This window comes from Bos javanicus, chromosome 10 (assembly GCF_032452875.1).
Source record: "Bos javanicus breed banteng chromosome 10, ARS-OSU_banteng_1.0, whole genome shotgun sequence".
Taxonomy (NCBI): domain Eukaryota; kingdom Metazoa; phylum Chordata; class Mammalia; order Artiodactyla; family Bovidae; genus Bos; species Bos javanicus.
This window is the reverse complement of record NC_083877.1, coordinates 93,102,355-93,123,395: the sequence shown is the minus strand read 5'-3', so window position 1 is coordinate 93,123,395 and position 21,041 is coordinate 93,102,355.

Here is a 21,041-nt window from a genome sequence, read left to right as displayed (position 1 = left end):
ATCAAGGCCAAAAAATCTAAAATGAGAGGAGTCACAGAAGAGAGCAAGACAGTGACAAAAATGGGTGCAGAGGAGCCGCACAGCCCAGTGTGAAATGCTGGCCGAGGTGGACAAAAGCAGGAACCTTTGCGATTTGAGTGCTCATTGCCAGATGACAAGGGATACTGGCTTGGCTTAGATCAATATATGAAATAAAACATAGTTGAGTAAGTGATGCTAAAAAGGACCATAATGATATTTCACACCAAATTTCAGTTTGTGAAAAGAAAAAAAATACCCTGAAGAGTGAGAACACTGTGTCTTGTATGAGTCTCTAATAACCTGCATATAACAGTCCCTCAATAAATGGTTGTTAAGTACAATGGACACAAGCTGATGAAACATGATAAAAGTGATAATTAATGTGAGGGCATGGCTTTCCCACAGAAACTGAAGGATGATAATACAGATTCATTGGGTAAGCATGGGATTTTGAAACAATACAAGTCTGGGTTTGAAACTTGATTTCACCGTCTGCCACAAGTATAACCTTGGAAAATTTATTTAAAGCTTCTGAGACTTTGTTTTCTCATCTGTAAAATATGGATGGTAGAGTAATTAACTCATAGGATTGTTACAAGGATTGTTTTAACATATTCATTTCACTGAATATTGAATATTTTTGCATGCTATAATTTTCCAATTTATTTTAGTGGTCTCAAAACTTCCAGTTAGGAAACAAAAGTTTTAAGAACAAATAATAAAGTGGGAGCACCTGGAAAATGATTTGGAAATAGTCTAGAATGTGATTATTTATTATTAAACAAATAGCAAGTTTTTCATATGGTAATTAAGAGTAAGGGGCAAGATTTCAATGTAACATGCTTCCCTGCAATTTGATGGAATTCATTTTACATTATGTAGATGCCAACTGAAGCGCCTTAATTAAATCATCCCAAACAGAGTAGCTATGGGTTGACTTTCCTATCATCAAAACTGGTCTTCTGGGGCCCTTCTAACCAAATTAACTGACTCAAAAGCTATTTCTGCCTTTTTTTTTTTTTCCAGGACTCACAAAGATAAGAGTCAACACACAGTCAGCAATAGAGTGTGGCCTCTGGGAGATCACATGGCTCCACATTCAGAATCCCAGATGCTGTTATCAAGATCAAGCACGCCGTACCTGAATGAGACATTTGTTCCCGAGAACAGTCCTGAAATTTTCTTGAAGACCTAAGGAGAGCATTTCCCTTGAGGACATTTTCACTGGGAGGACTTTACAGTTGCCTGTGTAAGCTGTCAAAAAAAATCACCTGAAGATGGGTTTAATTTACCTTATTACTGAAAGGAAAATGTGCCGGGACAAAATTACTGCAGAATAAGTAGGCTTTTAGGTACTTTGTGTATATAATATTGAAACACTGTAGCATGTTTTTCTGAAGGGATTGGTAAGAAGATGTGGAGAGGATATTTTAATTAAGAACTGCACATTTTAAAAAGCAAAGTTTTCTCTTTGAATCTGAGAAGAGTCCCTTGATAAATATTATACTTCAATAGTAGCATTTACTACTGAGTTTCTATAAACGTTATTATGTCTATATGTTTGCATCTATCATTTTAATAATATTCATATTGCTTTTATTTGTATCTTATCTCACTTTACCTCTCTTAATGAAATTTCAATTCCATGGATGGTTTGATTCTTCATAGTTTGCACAACAAATATTTATTAAGTGCCTACTGTTAATATGTGCAGGAAGTACCTATACTATTTTGTAAGACAGCATGACATAATAATAGAAAGTATTCACTTTAAAGGTCAGTGATCTAGAATTTAAACTCAGTTTTCACAATTACGGCTTTATGACCTATGACTATTTTACTCAGTTCTCTGAACCTCAGGTTACTCACATATGCAAAAGAACCAATGACACCTTATGGACAAAATCACTTTGAGAGGTCAATAAAATAATTTTCAGAAACCAAAAATTTCCTAATATATAACATGTATGTCATAAAGGTAAGCCCCTCTTCAAGGCCCTAATGCCAGGTTCTCGAGAACTACATGATATATGTGTCATACCCACCCCGCCCCCACCAAGGCAGGGATAACTGTTATATATGATATCTATAACTTGAATCCGTGCTAACATATTAATCATTCTATGGGCAATCCTACTTAAGTAGACTCCTTGGTTATACAAAGCAGCAAGCATTTAATGAGTCCTGATATTTCCAGAGTTGCATTATACCTCATTTGGGATATTTCCTAAAGAAGGGTAAGAAATCTTGGCACTCGCAAAACTAAATATATTCATAGATTTGTCTTCAGCTTGTCATACACATTCTCTTAAATATAAGGCATTTTATAAATGAGCACAGTTAATTCACATACCCTGGGCTGGTTCTGCTTCGCTTGCATTTATAAAGGAACACTCCATCAAATGGTGGGGTTTATCCTTTTAATCATTTGGAGGAGTTCTATTAAATTCCACCAAGGCCATTCTTTCAACTTTCAGGCTGCACTCTCTATTCAGAAGAAAGAATTTAATTACCTCCTTAACCCCTCTCAATTCCACTCTGATTTATAACTGATTGTAATTTGCCTCCTTCTGCGCCATTCCTGGCCAGGCAGCCACAGCTGTGCCTGCTCTCTCTCTCCTGTCTTAACCGCCTTCGCAAAACTGAAACTTCGTTACCACCTTGAAAGTGAAAGTGAAGTCGCTCAGTCCTGCCCAACTCTTTGCGACCCCATGGATTGTAGCCTGCACCAAGCTCCTCCGTGCATGGGATTTTCAAGGCAAGAGTACTGGAGTGGGTTGCCATTTTCTTCTCCAGGGAATCTTCCCAACCCAGGGATGGAACCCAGATCTCTCACATTGTAGACAGACACTTTACCGTCTGAGCCATACTCACAACTTATTTCTCAGAGTCTTCCTGGAGAAAGGAACAGCCATTGGACACCCTGAAAGATTCAGGAGGATGGTGCCAATTTGCACGACAGCTTGCACAGTTTTTGTTGCATTAGTTTAAGGATGAGAATTAAGAAATGACGTGTCTTGAACTTCCGTGGTGGTCCAGTGGTTAAGACTCAGTGCTTCCAGTGCAGGGGGCAAGGGTTCAATCACTGGTCTGGGAACTAGGATCCCATATGCTTTGTGGTATATCCAAAAACTTTAAAGAATCTCTAGAAGAAGTGACGTGTCTTCCCTTATCATACAGTTCACAAGTGTGAACACAACTCTTAGAATACTCTGGATAGAGCTTGACCAAGAACTAAATGGAGAAAAGAGGAGATAGAAGACAGAAAGTATCAAAGCTAAAGCTGTGGTTTCATATCTAGAAAATGACTCCTGGGAAGCCACTGATACCCAGTGTCTCGGTGCTACGTGGGTCCATCTGGCTCCATGTTCACTCCTGGTGTTACTCATCCCTAAATTCAGAAATGCCTTCATCAACTCCTTTACTGATTTTCTCATATCTATTGTCCTTGTCTCTGGCTGTTAATTCTTTAGGAAATTTAGCTTAGCTCTTCTGATTTTTTTTTCCTGAGATAGATGAAACCACATTATCCTTTCTTTCTAGTTTTCAAAACAATAATGAACTTGTAAGCCCCCAGGAGGATACTATTCTTCTATAGGGCAGTAACAATGACTAAAATAAATAACAATAATATTAATATTAATAAATGATAAAACATGGCACACAGGACTCCCAGTGAGTAGTGCAGCAGAGAAACTGGGAATCGGATTCTGAAGTCAGACTCCCTGAGAACGAATCCCAGGTTCACTACTTTTTAGCTGTGTAACCATGAGCTGCTGCTGCTGCTGCTAAGTCGCTTCAGTCGTGTCTGACTCTTAGCGACCCCATGGACTGCAGCCCACCAGGCTCCTCTGTCCATGGGATTTTCCAGGCAAGAGTACTGGAGTGGGGTGCCATTGCCTTCTCTAGTATAACCATGAGAGATCTACTTAAAAACCTCTGAGCTTATTTCTCACATGCAACAAATGGATAATAACAGTATGTACCTCACAGGGGTTATGATGATTGAAATAAATACCCTTGTAATCCATTGGTAAGTCTAGTAAGGGCCAATAGACATTACCAAATTATTATTATAGAAAGATACCTTGGTTTCATTTTGACTGGATTATAACAGAAACCAGATCACCCATGGAATAGAACCCACAGTGAAAAATCTCATGAGAAATGGATCTGTGAAAAACCAAAGGCCATCAATGATTTTTAACAGGTCTCATTTTTCAATTGCCAGTCCAGGTTCAATGCATGACACTGGATCCTTGGGGCTGGTGCACTGGGACGACCCAGAGGGATGGTACGGGGAGGGAGGAGGGAGGGAGGTTCGGGATGGGGAACACGTGTATACCTGTGGTGGATTCATGTTGATGTATGGCAGAACCAATACAATATTGTAAAGTAATTAACCTCCAATTAAAGTAAATAAATTTATATAAAAATAAAAAATAAATATAAAAAAATTAAAAATAGGTTATACATGGCTATTTAATGGCTAAACAGATTAAACTGATATTACGGTGGTTTAGCTAATCATAACATAGGAAATAAATGATTTTTAAAAAAAGCATTTTCTCTTTATTTCAAGAAATGCACTTCAGTCTCTTAGGATTAAAGGGAAAGAAAGAAGGGAGAACAAAACAGCAGAGCTCCAACAGGATCCCTCACGGCAGAGGCAGCCTTGGATGCAGCCATCAAGCTGCAATCAAAAGGCTAAATGAGCAGTATTGTTGGGAGGAATGAGAAGAGATGAGAACTCACTAAGGACAACTCCCACTATGGGCTCTTGAAAATTCATCTCTCAGAAAATGAAGCAAAAAAAAAAAAAGATTGTGCCAAGTCTTTTTAATTGATGAATAATTTATGGATGATCAGCAGGAGCATCCATCCAGACAGCCGATTAAATGCAAAGTATTTTGATAAGCAGAAAGTTACCACCGCAGGCCTCATAGGGGAAGGAAAGCATCTGTAGCAATCAATGCCAGTCTATATATATTGATACGTGTTACCATCTCTTCTTTCCCTATCCCACCCTGCTTTAGCATGGGCAGAAAAAGTTACCTCCTCTGTGAGTTTCTTTCTCTTGTCAAAATGACAGAGGTTAAATGTGGATATAAGAAAGGCAATTAAAATAGATCTGTCACAAGTGTGCTATCCCAGCGTGTCTTCCCTGATTTCCTTCTCTAGTGTGAACTGCTACCAAAGGATGGTAATTGAAATTTGTCAGTGTTGACAGCTGATGACTAATATGGAGATTTTCATTACATATCCCTCCTGGAATGGAAAAGAGATGAGTGCATATTAAACTCCAGATGGAAGCAGGTATAGGACAGGGAAATGCAGGCACTCTCAAGCCAGCCAAGCAAGAACTGTTGGGGAGAAGTGTAATACCCTCTGGAATTAATCTGTATGGACATAGAGATGGTATTGGTTTTCTTCAGTTTTCACTATGTAGCCTCATATTGTGCAACGTTATTATTTATCCTTACAGCCATTTATGTTAATATCAGCTGGAAGCCCCTCCCCATTAACCTCCCTAACTTTTGGCAGAATCAGTTTGAAAAATATATGAATAACTACTTCCTTAAGCTTGAAAATGTTGTAGCTTTATAACCTAGAAACCTGGAAGTCATTCTAGTATTCACCTGTGTTATTTTATATTGTGTATGTGGTGTTTCTGCTCATCCAAATAGCTAAAAGAAATGTGATTAATCATATTATCCAAGCGAAATTCTGCAGAAAGATAAAAGGAAATTGACTTTAGTCAAAATTTTGCTGACTTTGGCATTGGTCGAGAATGAATACTCATTCTAACAGATTTCTGATGATTGGGACAGAAAGTAAAACTGCTCTAAAGTTGTGATGCAGGGATCTCCCTCGTGGTCCAGTGGCTAAGACTTTGTGCTCCGAATGCAACGGACCTGGGTTCAATCCCTGGTCTGGGTACTAGACCCACATTCCATAACTAAGACCACATACAGCCAAATTAAATGTTAAAAAAATAAAAAAGTTGTGGCGCAATATCCTAGTTAGCTAACATAGCAAACCACCCCAGACTCAGCAGATGAAAAGAACGACAATTTGTACAGCACCCTATAAATGTGTAGGTCAGGAATTGAGACAAGGCTCAGCTGGGTGTTTCTTGAGGGACATATGGCACTGATGGAGTTCTCCCACCAGTATTCAGATGGCAGATAGGCATGTCTGGAGGGTAAGATGGCTTCACTCACATTTCTGGTTGTATTAATACAAGTTCTTATTTTTTATATTCTTGATGCTTTGGCATCTGGGGTTTTGCTGACCAGGGAGAGACTGCCTCTCTCAGGGCTAGCCAAATTCCTAAAGATAGCATGAGTACCTTTCATATACTGACCAATAAATCAAAAATCTTTAGTCCCTAGCGGTGGCTCAGATGGTAAAGTGTCTGTCTACAACGCAGGAGACCTGGGTTCGATCCCTGGGTCGGGAAGATCCCCTGGAGAAGGAAATGGCAACCCAGTCCAGTACTCTTGCCTGGAGAATTCCGTGGATGGAGGAGCCTGGTAGGCTACAGACCATGGGGTCGCAAAGAGTCGGACATGACTAAGCAATTTCACTCACTCCCTTTATGGGGTTCTCATAGAGAATGTACGCTCAAAGTTCATATTGCTCTGTTTTAATCACCCCACAGTCAGGTACCAGACAAGGAGGGTCCAACCCATCCATGGAAGGCTGCTGAAATTATTCAAATTAGTCAGTTTCCCTGTCCCTAGCCCACATTTGCGCCTTACTTCTCTGCCTTCTTATTAACTCCAGTGCTTCCTCAGGTGGTCCTGTGTGGCCAGGCATGCCCTTTCTTTTCAGAAATTATGAATCAAATTATGATTCATCAGAAATTATGAACAAACTATCTCTTCTTAATTTTTATTTATTTATCTTTGGCTGTACTGGGTCTTTGGTGCTGCATGCCAGCTTTCCCTAGCTGCAGCGAGCAGAGGCTACTCCTTGTCCTGGTGGCTTCTGTTTCAGGGCACGGGTCTAGGGTGCACAGCCTTCCACAGTTGCAGCGCACGAACTCAGTAGCTGCAGCTCGCGGGCTCGGGTAGCAGTGGCGCTCAGGCTTGGGTGCCCTGCGACGTGTGGAATCTTCTCAGATCAGGGATGGAACCTACGCCCCCTGAATTGACAGGCGGATTCTCAAACACTGGACCACCAGGAAAGTCCCAAACTATACCTGAACAACAATAAAACCTACATTGAAATGAAAACAAATCAAAAAACTAGTGCAGTGACAGGAATGGCTGGAAGGTTGGGAGTCTCATGGGGAGACCAACACGTGATCTCAGAGTAGCCAGACTTCTTTTCTTTTTTATTTATTTGTTTTAATCGGAGGCTAATTACTTTACAATATTGTAGTAGTTGCCACCACACATCGACATGAATCAGCCATGGGTGTACATGCATCCCCCATCCTGAACCCCCCTCCCACCTCCCTCCCCATTCCCTCCCTCAGGGCTGTCCCAGTGCACCAGCCCTGAGCGCCCTGTCATGCAGACTTCTTAAATCACAATTCAAGGCACTTAGAAAGAGTGTCCCGAGAGATGAGGGCAGAAGCTGCAAGACTTCTTATGATATTGCTTTGAGAGTCTCAGAGTGTCATTTTCTCTGAATTGGTCAGGTAAATCACAAGGTGAACAGAGATTCCAGGGAGATAATGTAGCTTCCACCTCTCAGTGGTCAGGGTAATAGAGAATTTGCAACCATTTTTAAGCTACTGCAAACAAGTTCACTTTAGTCATGCCTTTAAGGATCCCTCATTAAAGATCAGTGAAGGTGTAATTCTAAAGGAATCCTAAAGGGGGTTGTTTCCTAATTTTGAGATCTGGTTCTCTCTGGGAGTGTTACCTAGGATTTCTGCATGATTTCAGGCACAATTGTATCTGATTATATATTCACTGGCACAGGAAGCAAGAAGTCAAAACATAGGGATGAGAAAGCTCCACTTCTTGCCTGTGGGAAGAACAACAAAAATAAATATATCTCCTGATTCCATGGAGGGAGGCATGACATTATGATGATTATAAAGAGCTAAAAGATAGAAACAGAGGTATGTGCAAATGCCCCTAATGAGGCGTTACTGTTGGGATTGTATCACATTTGTCTTCCAAACCACATGCTTTCTAAACATGTATTTGCATTTCGATATAATGAGTGTAATTTTCTCTTACTGACCAAAATTACTTTAAATGTGAAAATGATGAAGCTTAAAAGTGAGTAACTCAGTTGATCAAACACCAGCATGCTAATGGCTCCAGATTTAACCAGGAGTACTTTCCCCATTCCCCACCCTGGGACCAGCTAAGAGCTGAATTCCATGCTAAGAGTATATTTAGTGTTCTTGGGTTCCCTCAATCTCTGATGAAGATGTCATGCAAGAAAAGGGCTGAAAAAGACACAAAGCATGTTTTACTCTTCTTTAGCCTCAATGACAAAGGACATTTAGATGTGCAATTAAGTATTTTTCAAAATACTGTGCCTATTTATTTTTCTATCAACACGTGGTAAAATATGAATACCCCCTGACTCTATCTAATTACACAAAGAATATTGAAGAAGCAAGTTCCTTACATCTCACTGGAAAGGAGCAGCCACACTGCTGGACTGCATTCAAGAAGTCACCGCTTTCCTATCACCAGACGATTGTGCTACTTTACATAATCAGTATTCAGGGGATGCTACTTTGCTAATAGGCAAAATCCTACAATGACAATTTAAATGGTTTGAAACATGTGCAAGATAATTTGGAGTCACAGCTCTGCCAATTGCTAAACAAGTGCAGCAGGAATGGAGACTCTGAGCATCAAGAGTGCTGCTGGGAGAACAGCCTGTCCTGTTTGATCAAGGAAACTTTGCTCACATCAAGTCAGGAGCTCAAGCCAGCTAATATCATCATCTCAGACTCTTACTAGGGGAGATTAACTGTCTTCACCGGATAACTCCATCGCTCACCATGGTGGAAACAAAGAATAGGCAGATGGTTTTCAGTGGATAGGAGTGCAAACTCAGGCTAAAATACAAAAAGATCTTGGTTTGAGCCCTGGCTATGTACTACTAATTAGCTCTGTGAGCTTGGGTAAGTCAGTCGGTCTCTCTTAAATTGACTCTTCATCTGTTTGAAAAGTAAAAACAGGACTTACCTCCTAGAGCTATGAGGATTAATTGCAATACTTCACGCTCTCTCAAAGTCTGACAAATAGTAAGTACTCCATAAAAGTTAACATCTGCTGTTTAAAATGTGGAATTAACATAATTTTGAAATGATGAACCCCACATGAATGGGCTTTAGGGAGTCAATGAATCTCCAGGAAATGTGACAAAATTCTGAATTTTCTGGGAAGAAGTTTCATTGCTGCTGTTGTTGTTTAGTCGCTAAGTCATGTCTGACTCTTGTAACCCCCTGGACTGTAGCCTGCCAGGCTCCTCTGTTCATAGGATTTCCAAGCTTGCCACTTCCTTCTCCAGGGAATCTTCCACATCTCCTGGCAGGTGGATTCTTTGCCACTGAGCCACCAGGGAAGTCCAGAAGTTTCATAGCTTTCATTCAAGTCTCAAGTAGGTGCACAGCAACAACAAAAATGTAATTATCACCTTATGTATTTTCCAATATAGAAAAGATACGTTTGTGAACCTTCAACAAATATTCTTCAAGTTTCACTAAGTACAGGCACCACACTAAATTCTGAGGATGTAACAGTGAGTTTTAAGTACCTTTTCTCAAAGACGTGTGTATAGGAGAGTAGAGAATGGACATCAACAGTTAATCCATAAATAAATAAATATTTTGAAAATGAAAAGCAAGATGCATATGGTAGGTGAAACAATCTAGATAATTTTAGACACTTGCACCCAACCCTAACCCAAGTCTGGATTTGAGTAGATTTGGCTTCCTGGGTTAGGGCGGATGGAGGGTCAGTCTCCTTGCTGGGGTAGATCAGAGCTGATGGCTACAGCCCTAGGCCATGTGGTTGGGACTGTGTATACAGGAGGCCTACTCAGTGCACACTTCCTCACCAAAGCAATCCAGCGCTCCTACTAATCTGGCTGAAGTCTAGATGTACCACACAGCTGGCCCTGTCTTCTGCTTAGAACTGATTTATTGCAAAATCTCAAAATACCAGGACCATAACACATTTATTTTTTCCTAACAACAGCTTTCTACAATATTATTTCAAACCTTCTTTCCTGCTTGAAAGCCATTACCTAAACAACAACATCAACAAATTTGTATCTGCTTATGGTAACAGACATTTGGTAGAATTATTGTGGTAATCATTTCACAATATATACAAATATCAAATCATTATGTTGTACACCTGAAGCTAATATAATGTTATATGTCAATCATACCTTGATTTAAAAAAATCATTTTGTATGTATCCTTTTAAATGTCTATATATAAATATAAATTTATATGAACTCATTAACTGATGACAGCATATTTGCCTTTGTGGTCTTCTACTTATTTTCATTTATTTCACTTCCTCCTCTACCTCCCAACTACATCACTGCTCCTATAACACTGTCCTTATTAATAATTCAGGTGATATATGTATCTATATAAGATTTTATTATTATCCATACTCAGAGTCATCCATGTGGGCATATATATAGATAGATAGACAGATAAAGAATCTTATAACAAATGCTCTTCCTCATCTTGCTCACCTTGCTCACCTAGTTAACAATATCTCACAACTAGTCTTCCAAATCAATTATTATATCTCTATTTAAATTTTTAATGGCTGCATATTATCCCATAGTACGAATATGCCATGATTGCTTCAGTCATTTTTATAATATTATGTATTTACTTATTTCAGGGTTTTATACCATGAACAATCTTGCAATAAGAGCCCTGTTCATATATTCTTATATCCTGCTAATTCCCAAGAAGGGGTCTACTCAATTAAAAGTTACATATGTTTGTAATTTTAATAGCTATAGGCAATTCATTTGCCAAAATGATTAAGCAGTTCACATTTTGTTTCCAATTGTCTTCACAGGTACATGTAGGATAGATGGTGTTAACTGCTTGTGCCCCATCCCCACGCCCCATCCCGCCCTAAAGAACCCTACCCTACCAGCTGCATGAGTCACAACCCAACTTTCACCACCCTAATGACTCTAGTCTTGAATCCCATTCGGCCATTTAACAAATATTCACTGAGCCCTACTATGTGCCATTTATTTTGCTGGGCACCTGGGATACACAGGTAAAAGGACATTTGAAAGAAACAATGAATGAACATTACCAAATAAATCTGAGGTGCTGGGGAGTATATGTCAGGGAAAGATCACATAGTCTGGGGAGACTTTATTGAAGGAAGAAATGTTCAGCTTTTTTCCTCTTTTTAACTCAGTTTCTTGTGGCTGCTCTAACACATTACTACAAATGTAGATCATTAAAACAATGTGTTCCCCTTTTAACTGAGTGTACCAGTTTTCTGACGTGGTGCTGATAAATTGCCACGAACATGCTGCTTTAAAACATTGATATTCAATCAAAACTACAATGAAGTACCACCTCACAGCAGTCAGAGTGGCCATCATTAAAAAGTCTACAAATAACAAATGCTGGAGAAGGCGATGGCACCCCACTCCAGTACTCTTGCCTGGAAAATCCCATGGATGGAGGAGCCTGGTAGGCTGCAGTCCATGGGGTCGCTAAGAGTTGGAAATGACTGAGCAACTTCACTTTCACTTCTCACTTTCATGCATTGGAGAAGGAAATGGCAACCCACTCCAGTGTTCTTGCCTGGAAATCCCAGAGAATGGGGAGCCTGGTGGGCTGCCATCTATGGGGTCGCACAGAGTCAGACACGACTGAAGTGACACAGCAGCAGGAGAGGATGTAGGGAGAAGAGAACCCTCCTACACTGTTGGTAGGGGGTCTAATTGGTACACCACTATAGAAAACAGTATGGAGGTTCCTCAGAAAACTAAAAACAGAATTACCATGTGATCCAGCAATGCCACTCCTGGGCATATTCCCAGACAGAGCTATAATTCAAAAAGATGCAAGCGCCCCTATGTTCATAGCAGCACTATTATCAGTGGCCAAGGCATGGAAACCACCTAAGCGTCCATTGAGAGATGGATGGACAGAGAAGAGGTGGTGCACATATACAATGGAATGTTGCTCAGCCATAATTCTGGCATGAATTCATATAGAGAAATTTTTTTATGTTAAAAATAAAGCATACACCTTATGATTTTCGAAAGATAATATGAACAATGACATACATTTATATTATTATAATATATATAAATATAAGACAAATATATACAGAGAATTATCATCTACCATAATTGAATTTTCCCAGAAAATGTAACAGATTAAGAAGCAGTTCTATCTATTAATCCTATATTCCTAATTTGTCCTTTCCCCTGTTCCATCTCCCCTTCAGAAGCTATCACCATATTGTAAATCAACCATAACTTAATAAAAAATAAATTTTAAAAGATGCAGTTATTTATCTGTGTCTCTCGTCCACTCTGAGCAGCGAATGACTGGGTGCTCCTAATTAAGTCATTTTGTCCTGCAATAGTTTGAGCTCTAAATTTCAGCATATACTACTCTCCTCCTCACAGTTTGAAAAACAAATTTCTGTTGTTTTTACCCTTTGGGTTCCATCCTTTTCAGTCTTTCCTTTTCTCCATTTTATCCATTATTATGTTCCCGGCTTTGCCACGAGAATTGCACAAACAAGTCTCCAGTTTGCTTTGCACCCAAGCTCTGTTGAATGAGGTTGTTAATTGTTTCTTAGTTTATTTGTTTATACATTTGCTTCTCTATCAACTGCTATAAAATTTTAATAAGTTAAACCAATTATTTAGAACTCAAGAGTGACCAGAATTTATTTTTCTACCTTTAATACTAAGGAGAAAGACAAGTTCTTTGCCAACTTATTCTTTAAAAAGTATTTGGCAAAAAAAAAAAAAAAGTTTGAAATAATTTATTAAACATTGCCTGTGCATTTGCCTTTAAGCTGGCAGTGTTAGTTAGTTGCTCAGTCATATCCGACTCTTGGCGAGCCCATGGAACTGTAACCCACCAGTCTCTGTTCACGGCATTCTCCAGGCAGGAATACTGGGGTGGGAGCCATTCCCTTCTCCAGGGGATCTTCTCTACCCAGGGATCAAACCAGGGTCTCCTGCATTGTAGGCAGATTCTTTACTGTCTGAGCCACCAGGGACCTATCCAATCTCTTATAATACCCAGTTTATAGTTGACTTTCACATGTGACATGAAACAGTCCATCATTTAGCCATGACAGACATTGCTGACCAATCTTGATGCATTCTTTTTAGCTGAGACTTGGTTTCAGAGTCCTTTTGAATGGGACACTTGGCCAATCACCCATTTGTCAGAGGGAACACCAGAAGGGAAACATTTTAACCATTCTTAGATAGACTCTCCTTTTTAGACTTTACCCTGCATTTTAAACTATGGTCATAAATTTACTCCAGCAAACTCTGTGGGCATCATATTCTCACCCACAGTAATCTTGGGAACCCATGACTCGGAGCAAGTGTTTATTGGAAATATTATCCTAGGTGCTACTTCATCAACCAGTTACTTCTCTTGACTAACTTTTAAGGATAATCATCAGAAGGGAAAAAATTCTGTCCTATTTTCTCTTTAATATACATGTTTTTTTCTCTTTCACGCTGGCATTTTCTGTTTTTCTCTTTCTTCCTGAACATAATAATAATAGTAATAGATATCCGCTGTTTTGAAATAATATGTAGCATTTAAAATTCTTTGCTCAATACTTTGAAATGTTCTAAGTCTAACAAAAAGTGAAAATGCTTTTTGAACTGCCGTATAGTCATGAATTAATGATATTGTTTATCCCATCACTACAAGAAATCCAATAGATCTGGAGGCAAAAGACAAAACTCTCCTACAGGAAGGCAGATGACTGACACCTCAGAGGAGTAGAGGAAATTAAAAACTTCACAGGCAGAACTGACAACTTGTTTTAAAACTTAAATGTTAATTCTCTTACAAGTGAGTCAGAAGAAATTGACTGAGGACTGAAAGTGACAAAGACTGAAATATTGTCTATAAACACGAGCCAAATCACTTCTGGTGACTCACCCTCCCAAATTCACGTCAGCCCTCACTCAAACAATGACGCAGGCTCCGGGTTGGAGGAGGTCATAGAAGGTACCCGACTGACAGTTGATCTCATGTTAGACCCAGGGGATCAAAGGCTCTCAGCCCCCTCCTTTGTCTTTGGAAGGTACATTCTGCTCACTGTTCTCACAGTGGGAGCAGATTTCAAGGACAAAGGCTTGAGACAGTGATACGTTGCTGAGACCATGTGGATGTTGTACGTGACTGCGCCCTGTTAAGGCTTCTATATCAACTTTTTTTTTAAGATTCTGGCAAATGGGTGTGGACTTTCCAGGTGGTTCAGTGGTAAAGAATCCACCTGCCAATGCAGGAGATACAAGAGATGCAGGTTCAATCCGTGGGTCAGGAAGATCCCCTGGAGAATGAAATGGCAACCCACTCCAGTATTCTTGCTAGGAAATTCCATGGACAGAGGAGCCTGGCAGGCTATAGTCCATGAGGTCACAGAGCAGACAGGACTGAGTGACTGAGTGTACACACTCAGGTGGCTGTTGAGATCTACTTGTCTCACAGCCAACCAAGACAAGCTTGTTAAACTTGCCACCTCCCAGTGTGGAATGGCTGCCTCTCTCTCCTTTCCTTGCCCTCCATGTATGGGGGGCCAGTTTCTGAACCAATAGCTTTGCAGTCAAACAAGCCTGAACTCAAATTCTGTCCCCAGGCCCAATCAAATGGCAACCTTAAAGGAGTCGCTTCACCACTCGGAGCCTCCAGTTTTCATCTGTAAGAGGGAGAACGTGACATTATGTAAAGCACCCCACCTGTGCCTGGTGTCATAATACTCAATCCAAGATCAAGAAACCTTAGCTTCCTTCCTCCTTAGGGATGACTTGCCTTGAGCTGGGGACAGTCAAGGAGACTCTCTTTGGAATTTAAATACTCTTAATTCTTGCAGTGGCAAGGACTGATTTCCTAACAAAGAGGACTGGGAGGAGCTCATTTTAAAAATGTAAAACTGATTTGAATTTACTCTGATCAATGCAAACACAAAGTGCTAAATTGATTTTCTGCAGTTCAAATTATTTTAATTGGAGAGATGAAATTTTAGAAGCCTCCCATGGCTAGCCAGTGAATTTTTAGAACTGAGGCTTTGAGAATGAACATTAAACCATAATAAATTATTTCTCCTCCCCGAGTATCAATTTCCAGGGAATATTCTGGTCTAATATCTCACAGCATTTAGTTCCATTGAGAGTGGCTACAAAAGGGGGCAAAGACTATCGAGCACGTGGAGGGGTCGGACCTTCAAAATACCCCACATCCCCACCCTCGAGCAGAGTGGCTTCAACCTTACATGTTGTGTGCTATAAGCTTCTGTGTAAGATGGTTTGAAAATTATTTTATAAGTGAAAATTTTAAATCAGTGCTTGGAGTGAGCATACTCTCTGTCTGGTCCCCCCCGCCTACCTCTGGGATCCCGTTCCAGGCCATTCTCTTCTTTACTCACTGTAGCCACACTAACATTATTTCCATGCCTTATATGTGGCAAGCTCTTTCCTACCTTAGGGATTTTGCACATACTATTTCTTTGGCTTAGAAATCTCTTTCCACCATTTTTCAACTGGTCAATATACAGATCCTTTATTCTTTGAGTCTGCTTATTTTTCACATCTCCAATGAGGCCTTTCTTGTATCACCAGCCCCACGTAAATCAGTGCTTTCCCTGGAACTGCCAGATAAAATACAGGACAGCTAGTTAAATTTGAATTCTAGATGAAGATCAAATAGTTTTTAATGCTTCATACTTATGCTAAAAGGTTTCTTAGTGTTTATCTGAAATTCATGTTTACCTGGGCATTCTGTATTTTTATTTGTTAATCTAATAACACTATTTTTCCTTATTATTGTCCTTCTCAGCAACCCACAGTTTTCCTTCACAGCAACTGCATCTCCATTTTGAGTACTTATTTAATGTTTTATTTTACTGTTCCACTGGATTATAAAGCTCCAATGGGCAGAATCTAGTCTGTTTATTCTCTGCTACATACCTACCAGTAAGTACAATTCTCAGCCATACACCTCCCAGAGAGCTGAAAGGTCTCTGCTTTAACCTATGTCTATTCTTCTTCCAAAATAAATGATGCTTGTCAAAGATGTTTCTCAGTTACACCTCAAAGGAAACATGACAGTCAACCACCCTGAACCAGTTTCAATCTAACTGCAGGAGCAGTGCCTACGTTGAGGAAATCAAGAAGGGTCTGAAAGTTGCCTTAGCTTCATTACCACGCCAAGATCTCAGTCCAAAGAGGGTATATGTATCTTGTTAGACACAATCAGTGCTGTGTCCGAGGGAACCAAGGGGGCTGCACACATGTTAGCTATTCCTGGAAATCACCACCCATTTCCCCAGAGACATATGTTCCCCTTACCTCTCAAAACCTCCCCAACTTTCCTCCCTTTGGGGAGAAGGTGTCTTTACAGCACGCTCTCATTCCCATTCTTCAATCAGCAAATACAGTTTCTGCTCCTCTCTGCCCACTCATTCAACTGGCACTTGCAGCTCCAGGCAAGGTTGGAGTCCACCCAACTGGAGAGGATCAGTAACACAATGTCTGGCACAAGAAGCAGTAAAAACAATCTGGAGTTGTAGACTTGATGATGTGGAAATACACAGCTGCAGGGAGGGGATCTTCCATGATGGTCCAGTGGTTAAGACTTTGCCTTCCAATGCAGGAGGTGTGGGTTCAATCCCTGAAGGAGCTAAAAATCTCACATGCCTTGTGGCCAGAAAACCAAAACATAAAAACAGAAGCAATACTGTAACAAATTCAATAAATACTTTAAAAATGGTCCACATCAAAAAAAAAAAAAAAAACAATGTTTTAATAACTAAATGGAGGGAGGCATGAGGTGGAATCCCAATGTTTATAAATTGTAATGTTACTATTATTTATCTCTAAAATTAGTGCTTGGGCTTTATGATCCCCACTGACTATCTTGAAGTGAAAATTGTTGGATTACAAGCTTTCAGATAAAGCAACTGCTTATTAAGACTTTCAGTGTAATGATTCCTAAAGTTCTGAAATAGTTACACATAGCCATAATAATAGATATGGTTATTTGGCCAATTGTAATACACTAGATATTTTAATTACATGATTTCTATTCTTTGGATACCCTTCAGTTTAATTATGAGGTCCATTTTGTATAAGAGAAAAGTAAAATTCAAACACTTCTTCTCCCAGGTCACACAGAGAGAGGGAAATGGCTAGACTGTTTCCATTAACTCCCACTTAACCAGGGCAAACCTCAAGCTAGGGCTCAGATGTGAATTAGCTTCTATCAGTTACAAACATTCATGTGAGATTTGGAGCAATGGAAGAGAGGCAGAAGCTGACTTCTTGTGACTCTTGGCTTGAGCTTCTGGCAAGCAAGAACATATGAGGTTTCAGGGCAGCAGCAGTTCAGTGTCATCGCCCAGTCTCTTGGATGATGGAGACAGTTGCAAAGGCAGTGCTCAGAGAGGCTGCTTACTTCCAGGATAGTAGTCTAGCAGCATCGAGAACAGTACTTTCAAGGGGAGCAATTCTGTATACTTCATGGAGTCACTCCAGGGATCCAGCCTAAAACCTGTTTCTCCAGCTTCTCCAACAATTTTATGCATATCGAACCCCTGATATTAAACTCCCTCATGCCTTAAATACCTACAGTGGATTATATTTACAGCATGGAATCCTGATAGACATAGCAAGCAACCAGCAATTACTTTTTCCACCAGACCATGCTGTATGTAACTTATATTTTTAAAAGAAGTTAAGGGAATTCCCTGATGATCCAGTGGTTAGGACTTGGTGCTTTTACCACCAGGGTTCAACCTCTGGTCAGGCGACTAGGACTGCACACATCCCATGGCAAAGACAAAACATGTACCTATACATATATACACCTCCCAGAAGAAAATAAATACATAAAAGAAGTTAAAAATTGCTCTGCGTAGCTAGGTTCTCCAAGGATTGGGAGAAAGAGTCTGACTTCATACTTCGATGTTTGACTGCTGTTAGTTTTCTTTTTTGGGGGAAGGGGCAGGTATAGTTGCTTTACAATGTTGTGTTAGTTTCCGCTGTACAACGAAGTGAATTAACTCTACATGTACATATATTCCCTCCCCCTGAACTTCACGCACACCCCAACCTCACCCCACCCACCCAGGTTATCTCAGAGCCCTGAGCTGAGCTCTCTGCTCTGTACAGCAGCTCCCCCCAGCTACCTATTGTACATGTGGCAGTGCGCATCCATCAGTCCCAACCTCCGGATTCACCTCCCCTGCCTCGCCCTGCCTCACCCTGCCCCAGGTTGCAGGGCAGGAATGGAGGGGCAGACACAGCCATTGCTATCGGTTTTTAAGCCTCACCCCTCTCCTCATTCTTGCCCCAGCTGGTGAAGCCGACACTAAAGCCCCCAGTGGCCCCTCCTTTGACTCCAGTGGGAAGTTCAACCTCTAGCAGGAGCCCCACTCAGGTTCTATACCTCTAAATACCGCAGAAACCCAAGCCCGTCTCCTTTCCTTGTTCGCCTAAGCCATTTTTGGGCCAGCTTGGGGTCTGGCCCTGAACTCCCCAGAAAGTCCCTTCATGCCAGTAATAAACCTTTTCATACCCTCCTGCTGCACAACATCTTGACATCCAAACAAAATTTTGGCTAGAGGTTCAGACTGCTTTTACAGAGTGACCGCAGAAATGACTGTAGGTACTTATCTTAGTCCAGACTGCTATAACAAAACACCATAGACTGTGGGGCTCAAACAACAGAAATCTACTTCTCACTGTTCTGGAGGCTGAGAGCCCAGGACCTTTCATCTTATGAAGGCCCTCTCCCTGGTTTTCAGATGGAACCTACTTTCTCTATCGCATGGTAGAGATCACACCTCTCTTGTGTCTCTTCTTTCAAGTGCAAGATTCCATTCACAAAAGCTCTACCACCATGACCTAATCACCAAAGTCCCCAACGCATCAGGAGCCCACGAGCTGGGGATTCCAGGGTCTACAAGGATGTGCTGGTCAGTGGCGGAGGAAACAGAGACTAAGAGAAGACCTGCCAGGCCTCCCCACAGCCCAGGGGGAAGTACCAGGATTCAAGTGCAGACCTGCCTCCATCTAGTGCCCTGTCCTTCCACCTCATCACACTGGGGATTAAGACTTCAACATGTGAATTTAAAGTGGGCAGGGGGATACAAACATTGTCCATAGCACTTATTATAAGCCACCTGGAAATAAGTAGCAAAAAACAAGGGGAAAAAAAAAAGGGAAGAAAAAGGAAAAGCACAAGTAACTGATCTAACTAAGATCAGATAAAGCTGATTCACAGAAAAAATTTCTTGAGGGCAAAACAGCTTTATTTGAAGAACCCTTGCCTAGGAACATATTATGAGAAATATCTATCCATTATAAACATTTCTGTAAAATCCAATTGTGATTCATTCTAATAGTTCCAATAGAAATACAGTTATTTACCACATCCAAGCATTTTCAAAAACAATCATTGTGTTAAAGAGCAGTTTTAATGCACCACCAGTATGAGGTTGTTAAATATTTTAACTACTGAGTGACTAAGAATTAATATTTCAGGACTAAAATTCACTGATTATTGGATTCCTACTATCTAGTCATTACAAATGAATGATTAATGTGATTTCCATGGAACACCTTTTAGTTAAGAAACTGATAAACCTAACAGCCTAAGCAGGTACACAAATAACACTTATAGAGTTGCCAGGGTATTTCAACGTGGCTTTGAAAGAAGACAGCATCTCTCATTGTAGAACCATGTATGTTTCAACAAAATGAATCAAATCACAAAATTTTAGACCTAGGTAAACCACTTGATGGAAACAGTGTCAGACTTTATTTTGGGGGGCTCCAAAATCACTGCAGATGGTGACTGCAGCCATGAAATTAAAAGACGCCTACTCCTTGGAAGGAAAGTTATGACCAATCTAGATAGCATATTCAAAAGCAGAGACATTACTTTGCCAACAAAGATCCATCTAGTCAAGGCTATGGTTTTTCTAGTGGTCATGTATGGATGTGAGAGTTGGACTGTGAAGAAAGCTGAGGGCCAAAGAATTGATGCTTTTGAACTGTGGTGTTGGAGAAGACTCTTGAGAGTCCCTTGGACTGCAAGGAGATCCAACCAGTCCATTCTAAAGGAGATCAGCCCTGGGATTTCTTTGGAAGGAATGATGCTAAAGCTGAAACTCCAGTACTTTGGCCACCTCATGCGAAGAGTTGACTCATTGGAAAAGACTCTGATGTTGGGAGGGATTGGGGGCAGGAGGAGAAGGGGACGACAGAGGATGAGATGCCTGGATGGCATCACCGACTCGATGGACGTGAGTCTTGGTGAACTCCGGGAGTTGGTGATGGACAGGGAGGCCTGGCGTGCTGCAATTCATGGGGTCGCAAAGAGTCAAACATGATTGAGCAACTGAACTGAACTGAAACCACTTTAAACCTTGATCTGTAAGCATTTGGTGACAGAAGAGGAAATAATTTGCAGAAGTTAGGAGTTCAGCAGCCCACAGGTGAATGGGAGAGTGCTATTTGGGCACCATTAAGGTGAAGGTGTGTGTTGTTCAGTCGTATCTGACTCTTTGCAACCCCATGAACTATATATAGCCTGCCAGGCTCCTCTCTCCATGGAATTCTCCAGGCAAGAATATTGGAGTGGGTTGGCATTTCCTTCTCCAGGGGATATTCCCAGCCCAGGGACTGAACCTGGGTCTCCTGCATTGCAGGTGGATTCTTTACCATCTGAGCCACCAGGGAAGCCCCTTGTTATAACAATTAGTCAATGCTTGTATCCCTTAAGTACTTCCTTCAGAATTCTGATGGGAAGCAAACAGTCC